Below are 15,166 nucleotides of genomic sequence, written 5' to 3' on the forward strand. Positions count from 1 at the left end.
GGGGAAAAGCACCCTCCACAGCACCAGCCTGAAGCAAGCTCTATATTGGACAATAAAAAGGCAGCTTCCAATATTTAAAAAGCCTCATTAAGGCCTTTGACCCATATGGATTGGGCCCAAGACAGGAAAAAGAAATTAGGTGCAGCAAGCCTACCCTGATACTAGCTGGAAAAGAGTAATTTGATTACACCAAACATACAGACCAGGATAGATATATTTCCATTCCCTTGCTATGACAACTCCGTTTCAAACAAACTGAGCCCTTTCACTGCTCTATGACCCCTAAATATGAAAATGCAAAGTCCAGCCAAAACAGAGTCCCAGAGAATTTTAAGATCTGGGATAAGGTGGGGATCCAGTCCCTGAGAAAGCTTTTCAAAATCGCCAAGTTCTGAGTCTTGAAGAATAAAAAGGAATAACATAAAATGTTCTTTAGCTATATATGTTTTAACACAAAGGGTTTATTCTTACATGTTGGCATGTCTTTATTGGCGCCATTTATTTTTATAGCAGTGAGAGCATGACTGCTTTTATGCCACTGTATTTGATTGTGTATGACCGCTGCTATAAATTTACAAGCATCTCTTGTTGTTCATGAGGAAAAAAAAATCTCTGTAGAGTGTTTAGTTAGCTCCCTGTTGAAGTTAAGCAACAGATATCTATGGAAAACTCTTAAAGGATTATTCCTAATGGTGCCAGTGGGACCCTGGCTTTGCTTATAAAAATATGTGTGCCACTAGAAGCCACAAAGATACAATTGTCTCAGATTTACCCAGGAAGAATTATCAACTTTCTTTCAGATGAGGTACACGAATGTGGATTGCAGCATACACCAATATTCTCTGAAGGGGGTCGGTGTTTGTGCTGGGTTCCAGACACTATGTGTCCTGACTCTCTTATGATTTATGGTGGTCAGGAATAATTAACTTGAAGTCAAGTAATTTCATTGATTTAGTGGAATATATCCTGAATTACACTGATGTAAATCACAGAAGAATCAGACCCATGAACTTTAACACAGAAAAGGTCATTTGACACTTGATAGACAAGTTGATAGACACTTGTTGTCCCAGTTTGATCCCAGAAAATGTAGTCACTCTTGCTGAAGTAAACTTGATCTCATTTTAACAAAAGAACTCTGTACATCAGCCTTTTCTTTCTACAAGAACAGTAGTTTTTTCTACTGTGCCTCAAGAGACAAGATAGTTTTCTCAAAGAGATTTTATACAAGATCCTTATAGTGTTGAAGAAACTTTGTGGAAATCAAATTATATACCCAGGTCTTATGAGAAAAGACTGCCTGAAAAGGAGCTGTCTCAGGTGTTCATATTTAATCATCAGTTATTTCTCTTTATGAAATAAGTTAATGGAGGGAATAAAGTTCCCGTTCTCTTAGAGGTGTGTGGGGTCAAGCAGCAAAATTCAGACCTGGATCTGGATTTTTAACATCCTCAGTCCAGTGATATCTAGGGATATTCAAATCTGGGGTTCTAGTTTGGGCCAATCTTTGACTTTCTCGCCAAACTACTGATGATCTCATGGGTGAATTGTTGTAACAGCATCTCCCCTGACAGTTGGGTGCTCGCTAAAGAGATTTCTTCTCATTGTCTACATACTGTTGCTAGGAAAAACAGCTGATTAGAGAGCAATGTAGTTGCTAGTTAATGTCATACACTTGATAGAAGTCTTATCAGAAGCTCACACACTCACATGAATACTCATGATTAGAGTAGTTTTATCAATATGAAAAGAGACCCATTCTTTTCATTACCTGTTGGAAGCAATCTTTTCTGAGGTCAGTTTTAAAGCTTCAAAGCAATATGAAGCTGTCACCCCTCACCACTCATGCCCATCTCGCCATGACGAACAGATGCAGCAAAGGAAATGCCAGGTGGTATCTGTTTTCTTCCTCTATATCTGCTTCAATGACATGAGTAAAGTTAGAGCCCTTTGAGCTTCTTTGTTTTGCTGCACACACACAGGCAGAGTCCTTGGAAGGCCTTTCAGATGCTATCTGCAATGAAACACATCACCCGGATATTGAGGGTGAAGAGCAAATGGATTCAGGCAAATAAATCACATCAGAAGAAGTGAAGTGAGGACAAGACTTAGCAGTAATGCTGAACTGTAATTATGTCCTCTTGGATGGCATGATTGATCCTGGGTTTCAGCAAGAAGTTACATGGAAGATTTTTATACTCATTCCCTACTAGACATAGCTTTTCCTTAATGCCATTTAAAGATTCTGAAAACACAGACAATCCTTTTGTTTTTTAAACTCCCATTTTAATTCTTATGAATTAAATCTCTTGTCACTCGTTCAGCTCCTGTCATGGCAAACTGTTCCTATCAATCAAAAATATACATGTCTCTAGTTTATGCAAAATGACAGTTTTAATTCTGTCTCTCCAGTAAAGACTACCAAAAGAAAGCCCTTAATCTTAGAGAAAAGCTAGGAACTGTAAAAGAAGAGGATAGGGTACAATAATGTTTTGCAGATCTTTTTCTTAGCCTCATAAGGCCAACCCTTGGCCCTTGATCCAACTGTTTTGCTGAATGCAGCTATAAAGCGGGCAGATTAGCCCCCGAAGTATTTCTTCTATTGAAGGCAATCATCAGGTCACATAGAGCTTATATATCAGCTCCCACTCCCTTTAGCAAGGGGACTCTCTCGGACAAAGCGGGTGTGGTTGAGGTGTCCATTGTATAACTTGACAATGCTTGGCTGTTCTAAAGGACTCTAAAGACCATCGGCAGCTGAATGTATGCTAGAACAGCCCTGAGGCTTACACCAAACCCCAGGACCAGGGAATGAAGGATGTAGGCCATATAGTTTAATTTTCTTTAAGTAATTTGAATGATAATATGATACATCTTTTTACAAATATAGAAAAGATTGGCAAGGAGGGAAGGATATGTTAATTTTCCCTCAAATAAACTATCATCTGATTTTGCTTTGCCTTCTTCTTTAAATAAATTGTATGAAGAGGCGTATACACTGTTTAGAAAATTGCTTTGGAAAATCACCAGGAATTAGTTTATAATAATTTTACTGTAACATAAATTAACATATTAGAACTGGGGTGCTGTTTGTGGAAACTTTACTAATATGCTTTAGCCCCACTGACATCAGTAGGACTCCTTGCCTCAATAAAGGCTTGCAGGATTATGCCCCTGGTTTGCAAGTGTGGGATTGATGACCTGTGATTAATTTCAGAGGTATTGGCAATTGAGAGATTTATCTTTTTCATAGGTTTTTGACCAGCTAGTTTCTTCTGTGTCCCTTGAGATAAAGGACAATGTGAAATCCATAATGGCAAAGTCCTGATTTTTATTTGCATGCTTTTGTGTTTAATTAAATGAATGTGCCTAAATCCTGACAAGATGGGTGTGGCAAGCAGGGTCCAATGGGAGTGTGCATTTGATGAATGGGGCTTCATGGTAGAGTACCACCACTCACTTTTACTGCTTCAGTCCTCTAGGACAGGTATGCAGTCTTGGACACATTTTATTGTGTATAGGCTCCTCAGCACGTTATAGTAACCTGACCTGGTAGAGGTGAAGCTGGATACATAGGACAACCACACACAGTACAGGTACGGAGACTTAAAGCAGGGAAAGCATTGTATTACCGTAAGTAGCACAAAGAAACCAATTCAAAGCAGCCTCAAATATGGCTTTGACATCTCTGAGGAGATATGCACACTAGAGACTAATCCAACCCATTGTCCCTGTTTCTGCAGCCCCGGCTGTGCAAACAGTGTGGTTCAACTGTACAGGTCTTGGGGTCAAGATTTAGGGGGCTGCACGGGATGCGCTGCAGGGATTCTTTGAATAAAATCATTCAAGAGTAGGTGAGAAGGGGCATGGGTGGGCAGGGCCGGCTTCCAAGCAGCGGGAAAAAAAAACAAAAAAACGTGATAGTGATCGGCAGCAGCTCCACCACGCCACTTTCTTCTTCGGCGGCAGTTCGGCGGGAGGTCCTTCCCTGCGAGAGGGGCTGAGGGACCCGCCATCAAATTGCCGCCGAAGAGCCCGACGTGCTGTCCCTTCCCCTTGGCCGCCCGAAGCACCTGCTTGCTGAGCTGGTGCCTGGAGCAGGCCAGGGCTGCCGGGGTGGGGGAGAGGGGGGCAAGTGGGGCACTTTGCCCTGGGCCCCACAGGGGCCGCACAAGAGTTTTTTGGGGCCCCTGGAGCAGGGTCCTTCACTCGCTCCGGGGCCCCCGAAAAACCCTCTCAGAGCCTGGGCCCCAGGACCTTCTTCCACTCCGGGTCTTCAGCAGCAATTCGGCAGCGGGGGGTCCTTCCGCTCCAGGACCCACCCCCAAAGTGCCCCGAAGACCCACGGTGAGGGGTCCTTCCGCCCCGGGACCTGCCACCAAAGTGCTGGGTCTTCAGCGGCAATTCAGCGGTGGGGGACCCCTGCTGCCAATGACCCCAGGCCCCCTGAATCTTCTGGGTGGCCCTGTGGGTGGGTTAGGGAAGGGCCATGGACCCTTCTAGGCCTGGGTAAGAAGCCACAGAAGTTGTGCCAATCAGCTGAACATCCTTCTGTGGTCCATCACTCCATGGCCTGAAGGGAGGATTCCTCCCTCTAGATCCCTACACGCTTGCCCAGTATACCACCCAGAAATTTGGATTGGCCACTGAGCTAAGGGTTTGTATGTGTGCAAATTCTTTGCATGTGCCCTTGATCACCTTGCCCCTTATATTTAACTCATGCATGACTTACATAGTAGGTGTTGGCCTTGTGCGTGTGTCTCCTACGCCCTTGCATTTATCAGTCACAGACAATACATCACCACTGTGTGCCCTTTTATGCTTTACCTCATTCTTGCTTAGTGCTATACAAAAGGGCACAGTCAACCCAGCAACAACTGAGACTGTAACATGCTGATGTATTGTGCTTAATGCATTATCAACAATGACAAGTCAGCCTCAGGAAATTTCAGCAACTCAGAGAACATAATTTTGAATGCAATCGTTTTTAAAAAAAACAAATTTATGTCCCAAGCAGAGAGGCCTCTTCAGATTCCCTGCAAGTAGAGTAAGTATGCTGATGCTACCCATGAAGAGAAACCAGTAGGAGGCTGTTTAAGTGAAATTCCTATTGTTGTTTATTTATTTATTTTTTTAAATTCAAACAAGTCCCAATCCTCTATGAGCAGACCCCTACACCCAAATAGAGTCCCATAAATCAGGGATCTGCCAGTACAGATCACATTGCAGGACTGGAGCCAAAATAGAAAGACAAAGCACTCTGGAGAAATAACACATGCACTGTATAACCCAGGTGATATTAGGGTGCAATTCCCTGCACCTGCATAAAGCTCAATTACAAAAGCTTTATCCAGGAGTACTGGCATCTGGACTTATAGAGATGAAATATACCCCATTCTGGGGCTAGGGTGTGGGAGTGTAGTGTGGCCCCCACAGCTCTTTTTCACTTTTGATTTAAAACTAACAGAGACTGACCTTTTGAATGACAAATGGCAATTGATTCCATAACCAGGTGATGTAAATGCTGCAAGAACAAGGCCCAAGCTTCTCTAAATGACGAGTACAGCAATCCAGTATGTCTGCATACTTTAATCATAACTTAAGGAACAACTGGGATGACAGAAAGAAAAGGCATCTTCTTTCAGTTAATCACTGGCCTCACATAACTCAGGACTTTTAATTAATAGGACATTAAAATCTGTTTGAAATCTCACCTCAAAACTGAGGTAATGTGGTCAGAACAGCTAGATCTAGATATAACTTAGCCAATTAAAAATTCAAGTGCATAGTGTTTTTCAGTGCACATATTAAAATTTGAAAGCTGTTCACCCAGGGACCTAAGCCTGCAAGGTTCTGCAGTAGAGCTGTGGGGATAGTGGATTTTTAGTTAACTGCCATTACAGGATTTTTCTCAAATGCCCCTGAAGAGAGCTTGCATACCTCTAGGGGTACACATACCCCAGATTGAAAACCACTAAAGAAAATGTCAAAACAAAATATTTTTACATTTTTGGAGGGGGTGGAGGGGGGAATTCCCAACAGAAACGAATTTGCAAAGCATTTTGGTGTCAACAAATATGCATTTTTCTCACGCGCACACAGACTGAAAAAAAAGTTTCATCCAAAAAATTTGTCCAGCTCTACTACTGAATTTGCAAAACAAATGGCAAACTATATTCATTTGGACAGAAAACTAGTTCCTTACACACTGCTAGAAAAAAAAATTCTATGGACTTCTTTGGAGATCAGCAGCAATCTGCTCAATAAGCAACCTCAAGAGGTATGTTTAAGAGAAAACATTTTGAAAAGTTTCAAAAGCCTTTTGTCTACTGTTCCCCACTGGTACCAAGTCCATAACTTAATGAAATCCTTAGCGGTAACCACAGCAGCAGAAAATCAGAGTGCTCACAAGTGTACAGCTTCTCAGTACAACAAGTGATTATTCACAAAGATTTCTTCTCCACAGCTTTTCTTTTGACAGGCTGAAGTAAGCTCAGTGTTGGGGTTAGTTGTAGAGATTTCTTTCTTATCTGTAGTGGGTTGTTATTTTTTCAAGTTTCATGGAATTCCAGAACATTGGTCTGGGCAGGGGCTAAAAAAGATGCTTTTCCAAAGAGTTGTTTTCATTATAGACAAAGATATAGGGCTGGATGTTGCACCAGTGCACAAAGGTCTCATGGAGCTTTCCTCCTACTCCACTCCCTCATGCAGAGTCTAGCCACAGTTGCAGTCCCTACATCTTGCTGAGGACAGAGGATACACCCTGGCTGGCAATACCTGGGGTACAAACCATCTGAAAAGGGGTTAGAGATGGAGAGCCATTGCTCCTTTCCCTTTGTCTGCACCAGGGAGCTGCTTGGCACATAGGAGAGCATAAGATCCATCCCTTCCAAGGCTACAGAAATTAGCACCCTTCCCTTCCTACCTAGGAATTCCAGGAGACATTGGGTATGTCTACACAGCAAAAGCTCTGCACCTAAGTTAGCCTGAAACCAGCTAATGCGTGTGATGATAGCAGTGATGACAGCACAATGTAGACTTCAGAATGGGTAGTACAAGCCTAGCAGAGACCATGGGTATGTACCCGGCTGGGTACTAACATACTGCCTCGAGTGCTCTGCTGGGAAAAGTGATGCTGCACTGCCCCAGTGCAGGGCTGTGCCTGAAAGCTCAGTTAGATCCATTAATGAGGCTGGCTTGTTTCAGCACTAAATTGTTTTAAGTAAATCATCTTCAGAAGAATGACTGGCTCAGTGGACAGAGCCCTTTACTTCTTCAAAATCACCCGCAATATTCTAGCCCAAGACAGTAGGGGTGAAAAATCATTGTTACCACTTTGCAGCCCTGGCAACCTACATGAAATGAGTTGGTGGTCTCCGTTCTTAGCAGACAGGAATCAACATCACAAAACCCACCAAATTATACTGATTTGCACCCTTGTTGATGGTCTTAATGGAAGGACCAAGCAATGAATGAGCATGGAGAATCTACTCCTTTCTTACAGAACAGGCTGTTCCACCAAAACAGGGTGGAGATATATAGCCAGGTTACTAGATAAATTTGTGCTGACCCTGTCCATGTTGCCTCCATACTATGAATAACTAAAGGATAAGATTGTCTGAGACTGTCCATGGGGCATCTTTCATAAGTACTAAATTACATGGTTTATAAAAAGTCTTCCAAGGGATTATTTAACCTGAGTAGAAAATTAATTTCAGAGACAGGCTCCCATTGACCTCAGTAGGCATTGGTTTGAACCCTTAGACGGTATATCCTAAGTCATATCAAAATACGAATCTGAAGGACTTGCATCATGAAATAGTACATCTGTACTGTGCCATCAGTCCCAAACTACAGTTATGATATTATACAATTGTGTTGTACAAAGGCTGCACTGGTTCCCTCCACCCCAACAATAAGACTGATTGTCCATTGTCCTTCACCAGTGCTGCTTCAATCAGTAATTTTTTTCAGGCACTTGATTAGCTAAAACAACTTGCTGTTTGTTTGGTATTTGTATGGGAGGTTTTTGCCTAGAAACATTCTGTCCTATCCACCTAAGTCTTCCTTCTCTACAGAAATTGGAGTATTTTTAACAAGAACTCTGTGTTATTCGGTGGATTTGCCCCTGCATACAAAGGCAGGGGGCGGGAGAAATAGAGGGTTAGAGCTATAGGGGCATCTAATCTATGCACTGTATGCATTTTTAAAGCATTGATCACCATGATTTGTATTGCAGTATATTAAAGTATATAACAGTTGAGACGTATAACCTGCAAGCAAGGCAAGATATTCTATGCAGTTCATTAGACCTAAATTGTGTAGAGGATTCCGCAATTTATATGGAATTGTTTACCCCAAACCTTCCCCCTCAGCATTCCCCAAAATCTAGAATTCTTCTTTCCTCCTATAATAGTAATATTATCTATTTAGCCATTATTACTACCTCCAGGGATGGAGGACATTTTAATCTTAGGACCACTGCAGAAACAGGGCATGTACTGTCTGTATTAAAATGCTGGTAAGCATTATGGGACAAATTATTGCTGACATCTGCCTGGAGAGAGAGGTTGTGCAGGAAAGGGGGCTTAACTAGAACAATACAATATTAATAAATAAATAACACTTAAGAGTCTACAGTTAACTGATGTTTTTTGTAGAAAAGCCATGTGTACAATAGAAGCCAGCTTGCAATTCCATAACCATGCTGGATGTGCATTGTTAATCATCGTAAAAAAAAGAAGATTTTCATTTATAAAGTGAGCAGACATGAGTCAAAGGCATAGAGATATGCTGAGTAAGAAAGTACTAATTTACATAGTCACTTTTCTGGGCATAACTACAATTTAGTAAATGATAAATCAGTTCTTCACTGGTCAACTAGACAGCATGTGACTGAGTTTTAACGGAAGTTAAGCTGAGGAGGCTCTAACTATAGTAAGTGTGTATAGTAAAGAAATCTGTAAAAGATACATTACAGTAAAGAATTGGATTTTTGATTGCTGTCTGTTTTTCTAACTTTCTTGATAAGAGAACTCCAGTTTTGTTACGTAATATGCATGACATACTACATCTGTGAAGGCAATTTGCAATGAACAATTTATTTTACAAATTGAATCCTACTTCCTGTTCAATATTGTTTACAAATGGACTGTCATTCTTACAAATTGGTTCATAATTCAAAATTATTCAACAATGTTTTCAACCCGTGGATTACTCACAAACATTTTGCTACAAGTATTCCTTTGAATATTTTCTCTTCAAGTTATGGGTTTGATCACCTAGGTGATATGGCACCTTTGCAACTCCCATTGTAATTGTAATACTGCTCTCATTACTCAGCACCTCTGAAATTCAAGCTGGTTATTTTGATGCCTAAAGGTCTGCTCCAAAGCTCACTGAAATCATTCAGTGGGCTTTGGTTCCAGGCCCTAAATATGGAATCAGATACCTAAATGTAGCTGCATAAGTTTAAAAAATTTGGTCTTAACCACTCTGTGCCTCAGTTTCTCTATCAGTAATGTGGGGTAACAAAAGTGACCCCTTATAATCAGGGGCGGCTCCAGGCCCCAGCACGCCAAGTGCGTGCTTGGGGCGGCACACCGCAGGGGGCGCTCTGCCGGTCCGCTGGTGCCGTGGCTTCGGTGGAGCATCCGCGGGCACGCCTGCGGGAGGTCCACCAGAGCCGCGGGACCTGCGACCGGCAGACGCCGTGCTTGGGGCAGCGAAATGGCTAGAGCCGCCCCTGCTTATAATATGGGCTGAGATCTATTGGTGAAAAAAGAGCTGTATTTCTGTTTTTCTGATTGCCTGTTGTATCTTCCCCTCAAACCATTTCAATATTAGCTGATTTACTTTCACAGTGGATTTTTAGGAAATACTTTTTACCATATGTATTTTAGTGTTTAAATTTGTTTTAAAATGTTGCATTACAATGAAAATCACAGTCAATAAATCCAGATGTAGCATATAACAACTAGAACACTTTTAAGTGGCAGACATTCTTACAGTACATCCCAAGACCAGGATGTTTCAATATCCTTTATATTGTCTCATTGTCCCAAGGCAAGGAATTTGATTTGCTCAGCAACATTTGTTAATTTATATAAAATACAGATCAGATATAATTGTATGGAAATACTCACATCAGTTCTTTTCCCCTTTGTTTCTTTTCTTTTTTTATACATGGGATTTATGCTATCAGGATTTAACATTAAACAGATTCCTTATTTGTACTTAGCTTTCAGATTTGGATTAAAATAAACACTGGAGTGAATGAAATTAAATGTTTCTTTTGGACAGCAAACTGACAAAGAAAAGGAAATCCCTTGCTGTAGGATATTGCAGTTGTGGGTCACGAATATTTAAGCAGGAGTTACTGCCATCCAGAGGCAGAAAGCCATAAAGTGTCATATTCTATTATTGTTTTAACCACAGAAAGGTAAACTCAAATGAATGAGTTGGTTGGTCCAGATCATTTCACATTAAGGCATCCAAGAATAGAGAAATGATAATAGACCTGACCAGAGGTTTCAGTGGTTTATTTTATTATATGATTACATTAATGATACAAAGTTCTGTGTAATACTAGAGAGGATAGTATAGTATACAGACCCAGAGAGAAAGCAGCACAAGTTAATAAACTTGGTCTGCTTTCCTCTCTCCACTCTTGGATATTCTATTTAAATGGGAGATTCCAGAATTACCTGTGGTGGGGACCAGGGGTGGGCATGAGCCAGTGAGGTCAAGCAGCAAGGTGGAAACAAAAAGGTATTCATGTCTGTTCCCTTTATTTCTTGTAGATCCCTGGAGAGCTGCAGGTGAAGGAAACCCTTGGCTACTTCCACATAAGAGGCAAACCGTCAATGGGAAAATGAGCAGGATCCTCTGTGGACTTTCTTTTTGTCCTTGTGGATTATTTCCAAGTTATGGGATCTTTAATTCTCAAATTAGTGGGAGAGTTGTTTGAGTAAAGAGTTCAGGATCAGGCTGTAGCTTATTAAATAAAAAAAGTTAGACAACCAAGTTGTCTAGTGTTGGTATTATAGTAAATTGGCAAAATGTTAAATGTTTTATTCTCTTTATGAGAGTGAAGGAAATGAGATTCTGAGAAGTATTGGAGTGGGCAACCCAATTAGTATTTGTTTTTCCTGTTCTTGATAGTGATCAAATTTCCCCCTACCTCCCCACACACACATTTATGTCAAAAATAGAACAGAAAGTAAGGAGTTAACTGAGAACGGGGACAAATAATAAGAAAAAGAAAAACCTTGATTATGCTTTCTGCCCACTATGTCCATGGCATTCAATAAAAACCAAAGCTCTCAATTTCGGGGGGGGGGGGAAATCGGGGACAAAACCACAGATAGAAGCATAAAGACAGCTTTGGAACAACCCACCCTTTGCCACAGTCATGTTAGGAATTCAAGACTGGAAATTCACTTTACTCCGGAAAATAGTTAATGGTGACCCAGAGAAAAATGTTTCAAAGGTCACTCTAAATCTACAGCTACAGAGCCAGCTAGATCAGCCTTTACAAGATCTTACTTGCTTAAATATGTTTTCTTTCTGAGAAGCTAGTTTCTGTTTCTTGCATGCCTCCTTACATTTAACATTTATTCTGAGCATGAACAAACTAATCTCTATTATAAAAAGTTTCCATGCCTTTCATTATTGTTCATTATCAGGGTGTTTGGTTTTTTATATTAAACCATTTGTATTGGAGTGAATCTTTTCACTACCAAACTTTTCTATAATTGTTAAAGCAGGTTTAACAATGCCCCCTACTGGATTCATAGCTGAAATGACAAAAAATATCAGGTGATGGAATAGGGAACACAGTTAAAACCAAGCAAGATTGAACCGAATGGTGAGTGTATATTAATTCCCTACAGAGAAGTTCAGATTTGTGTTTTGTTCAGTCTTCATAGGTCAAGATTGTGCGGTTCCTCTATCAAGCAGCACTACCTCAGTTAGTGGAAACATTTTGCTCTAAACAGTTATATAAAATATTATCCCGTTAAATATTCACCATGTTAAAAGTTACCAAGAAGGTGGCTCTTTAGGTTTCAGACCTTTAAGACACTATCAGATTGTTTCACAATAACTTAGTGATTGTTATGGTAATAAATTAGGCCCTGATCCTGCAACTGGATCCATGTGGGTGATCCCTTGCACCTGTGCAGGGGAGCTCCAATGATTTGATTGGAACTCTGAATGGACAGATGGGTCTGCACATGTAGATCTGATTACAGAATCATAGCCTTGGTTGTAGTATCAGAGAGAGAGAGAGAGGTACAAAGATGCCACATAGCCTGGTGCAAAGCACACACTGGTGTTTGTGGTAGAAAGATTATTGTCTCTTTAAAATATTGTTGTTGCATCTCAGAACCTTTCACTGTTTAAAGAATGGCACTGCTCTATAGCACTGTAAATGTGAAGATGTTTTTAAGAATAATATTTTTAAATACTGTGCAATGTCCTTTAAATAGGGAAGCATTATTATTATGTATTTATTGGTATTACCAAACACCTCAAGAGCCCTAATCAGGGACACGGACCCCATTGCACTGAACAGTTATGTTATTTTTACAAAAGATCAGTATAACAATAATTGTCACATTAAAGAGAGATTATTGTAACAACCATAGTCTGTTCCCTCAAGTGTCTGTGACATTGTATACATTATAGACCGTATATTTAGTCTCTGATGAGAGACCTACGAGGTTATATCAATTTCTCTGATAAGGACTAAGGCCCAGATTTTTAAAGATATTTAGGCATTTGCTGCACTCAGCCTCACAATGCCTAAATGATTTACAGCCTAAATCTCATTTTCAAAGGGGATTTAGGCACTTAGCTGTCTAAACCCCTGCACAGGCAATGGAATTTAGAATCTTAAATGTCCAAATCCATTTGGAGAATAGGATTTAGGCTCCTAAATCAATTAGGCAGTCCCTGTGGGTTACCTGGAAGGTTTGCTTTAGTCAAACTCTCACCTCTGCAGTCACCCTACCTTTTCTCCAATGAGCAGCAGGACCACCCACTCCCCATTCTTATCTTTTATATGCCTTCAGAAAGGTAGTGGAGCTTTTGGGAAGAGTGTTGACTGTTGCTGGGGAGGCGTGAGGGAGCCAGCTTCCCAGTAGTTTGTGCCACCTGAGTTCATGCCTGCTTAACTTTCACAAGCATGCTGATCTTCAAGAACACACCGAACCTGTAACCCAAGACTCAGTTCAAGTGGTTTCAGGTTCTCTGTAGATATTTAGCACAGCTGTATGTAACCAAGAAGAACCCTTAGGTCTCGTATGCATACAAATACTTCATGTACACACATTTTGGCAAGTCCTTTAGTAATTCTGCACCTTTCAAATTAGCAAATGAATTATAATTCTATCCACAGAGGGCTTGGTAATGGAGAAATTTCCAGAACAGCTTTAATCTTCCTGTTAACCTTTGAGCCAATGGTATGTCTGCCCCATTTGGAGATTTATTTGTTGAGGTAACAGAGAGGTCAAAGGCAATGAGCCTTCCACTTCTATAAGTTATGTGTCTGGTGACCTGCAGTAGGAATTACAATTGATCTCTGCTTATAACTCCTGTGAGCTGTCCTTTTTGTACCTGCAGACTCGGAACCCTGGATTTGAGTATCAGTAGCCCTACCAGACCTAAAAGAGACAAATGAATGTCTTTACTTGTGCACAAACTTGTTTTGTAGCAAAATACTTGTCTACTTATTATTCAAATAATTTCCAATGGCAGAGAAAAAACTGAAATCTTGTGGTTTGTAGACCTATGAGGTATAATCAAGTTAAAAGGTGGCTTTTTTTAAATAAAAAAAAAACAGGATCCTTCCCCTTCTCCTCACCACATACTGAATCTTAATTAAAGTACTTGTACATGTTAAACTTATCTTTACTGTATAATTCATTTTGGCAAACAGGAAAGTCACCAATGTACATAACATATGTCACAGTCAGTTAAAAAATCCAGCAGAATATCTTATTGATTTCATTCAACTACCTCCCACAAAGAAATTTAATGAAGTTGGTAGTGAAAGAGGACAAGCCTCATGTTTTTTGCCACTGTACCAAATACCTCCAGTAAAACATTGTGTCATCTCTACCTCCATCATGGGATGATCTATTTTAATAGCATGTGAGGAGCAATTGATCTTACAGGTAATAGATAACCCTAAAGCAGCAGCATCCTAGAAAAGCAGAACAGAAATCACCAGCTGCTGTTTCCAACTGAAAGCAAGCGATAGTAAGAGCTACATTTTACAGGGCCAAAGTAACATTTTGCTCCATGTGAAATATTTGTTATATTACAAACCAAAAAAACCCACAACCCCTACCTAACTGACAATATTAAAATTGTGGCAGGGGAAGGATGGTAGTGTTAATATGTAAGGGGATGCATGGGCCAGTTCTCAAAACATTGGATATAATTTTCCACCACATTTGACCAGCTAAATACACACAAACTCTGAAGGATTTTGGCAAGATCCACAGTATTTTTTCTACTGACACACTAAGAGAAGAAATCTCAGAATGGATGAAATCATTGTGGTAGAATGTGTTTGTATATTTTAAAAGAATCAGGGGTCAAGACAATATTCTAAAGGCAATTTATGGTAGTAATTCCATGCATGTTTTCTGTGTTGCCTATTCCATGAAGCTGCTCTCATCTGACTTCCTAAATGGATGAGCGCCAATGCAAACTGTAAGTATTAAAGGCTGCCAAGAGAAATTGTCACTCAGTGCAGTCCCTTTCCCAAAGCATGTGCCTCACCCATGGATTAACTGTTAGCTCAGGAAGTGATGGTGAAATCTAACTCTTTATTTTATCTTCTAAATGCAACAGTGTAGTTCTATTGGCAACAGAAAGGCACTTTCTATTTATTAAGCAATATTGGGCAAATCTCGACAAGAGTCTCATTTTCCCACTTCTTTAGGTTTTTAGAATAATTTCTGTAGAACCCCATTAAATCCGGTAGGAGCAGTCCATGAGGACGATGTCCAGGCCCATCATGCCCCAAAGCCCAGCTCTACAGAGGTTCCTTCCCTGATGACATGTAGGAGGAGGTGGCGTGTGAGGGTGGAAGTCTGAGGTGCAAAGGCAACTACAAGGGCTCACTGTCCTCCTCTTCCCACACAGACATCAT

General features: G+C 40.6%; 1 long non-coding RNA gene across 2 annotated transcripts in view; it reads left to right on the top strand.

Annotated features, from left to right (window-relative positions):
- Window positions 1-12,612, top strand: part of LOC120369646 — a 44,535-nt gene extending 31,923 nt beyond the window's left edge. For both annotated transcript variants that reach the window (XR_005583295.1, XR_005583294.1), the window contains one exon: window positions 10,803-12,612. This is a non-coding gene — a long non-coding RNA (uncharacterized LOC120369646). The remainder of the gene's footprint in view (window positions 1-10,802) is intronic.
- Window positions 12,613-15,166: the final 2,554 nt, after the last annotated feature.

The sequence above is a fragment of the Mauremys reevesii genome, linkage group 8 (genome assembly GCF_016161935.1).
Source record: "Mauremys reevesii isolate NIE-2019 linkage group 8, ASM1616193v1, whole genome shotgun sequence".
NCBI lineage: Eukaryota > Metazoa > Chordata > Testudines > Geoemydidae > Mauremys > Mauremys reevesii.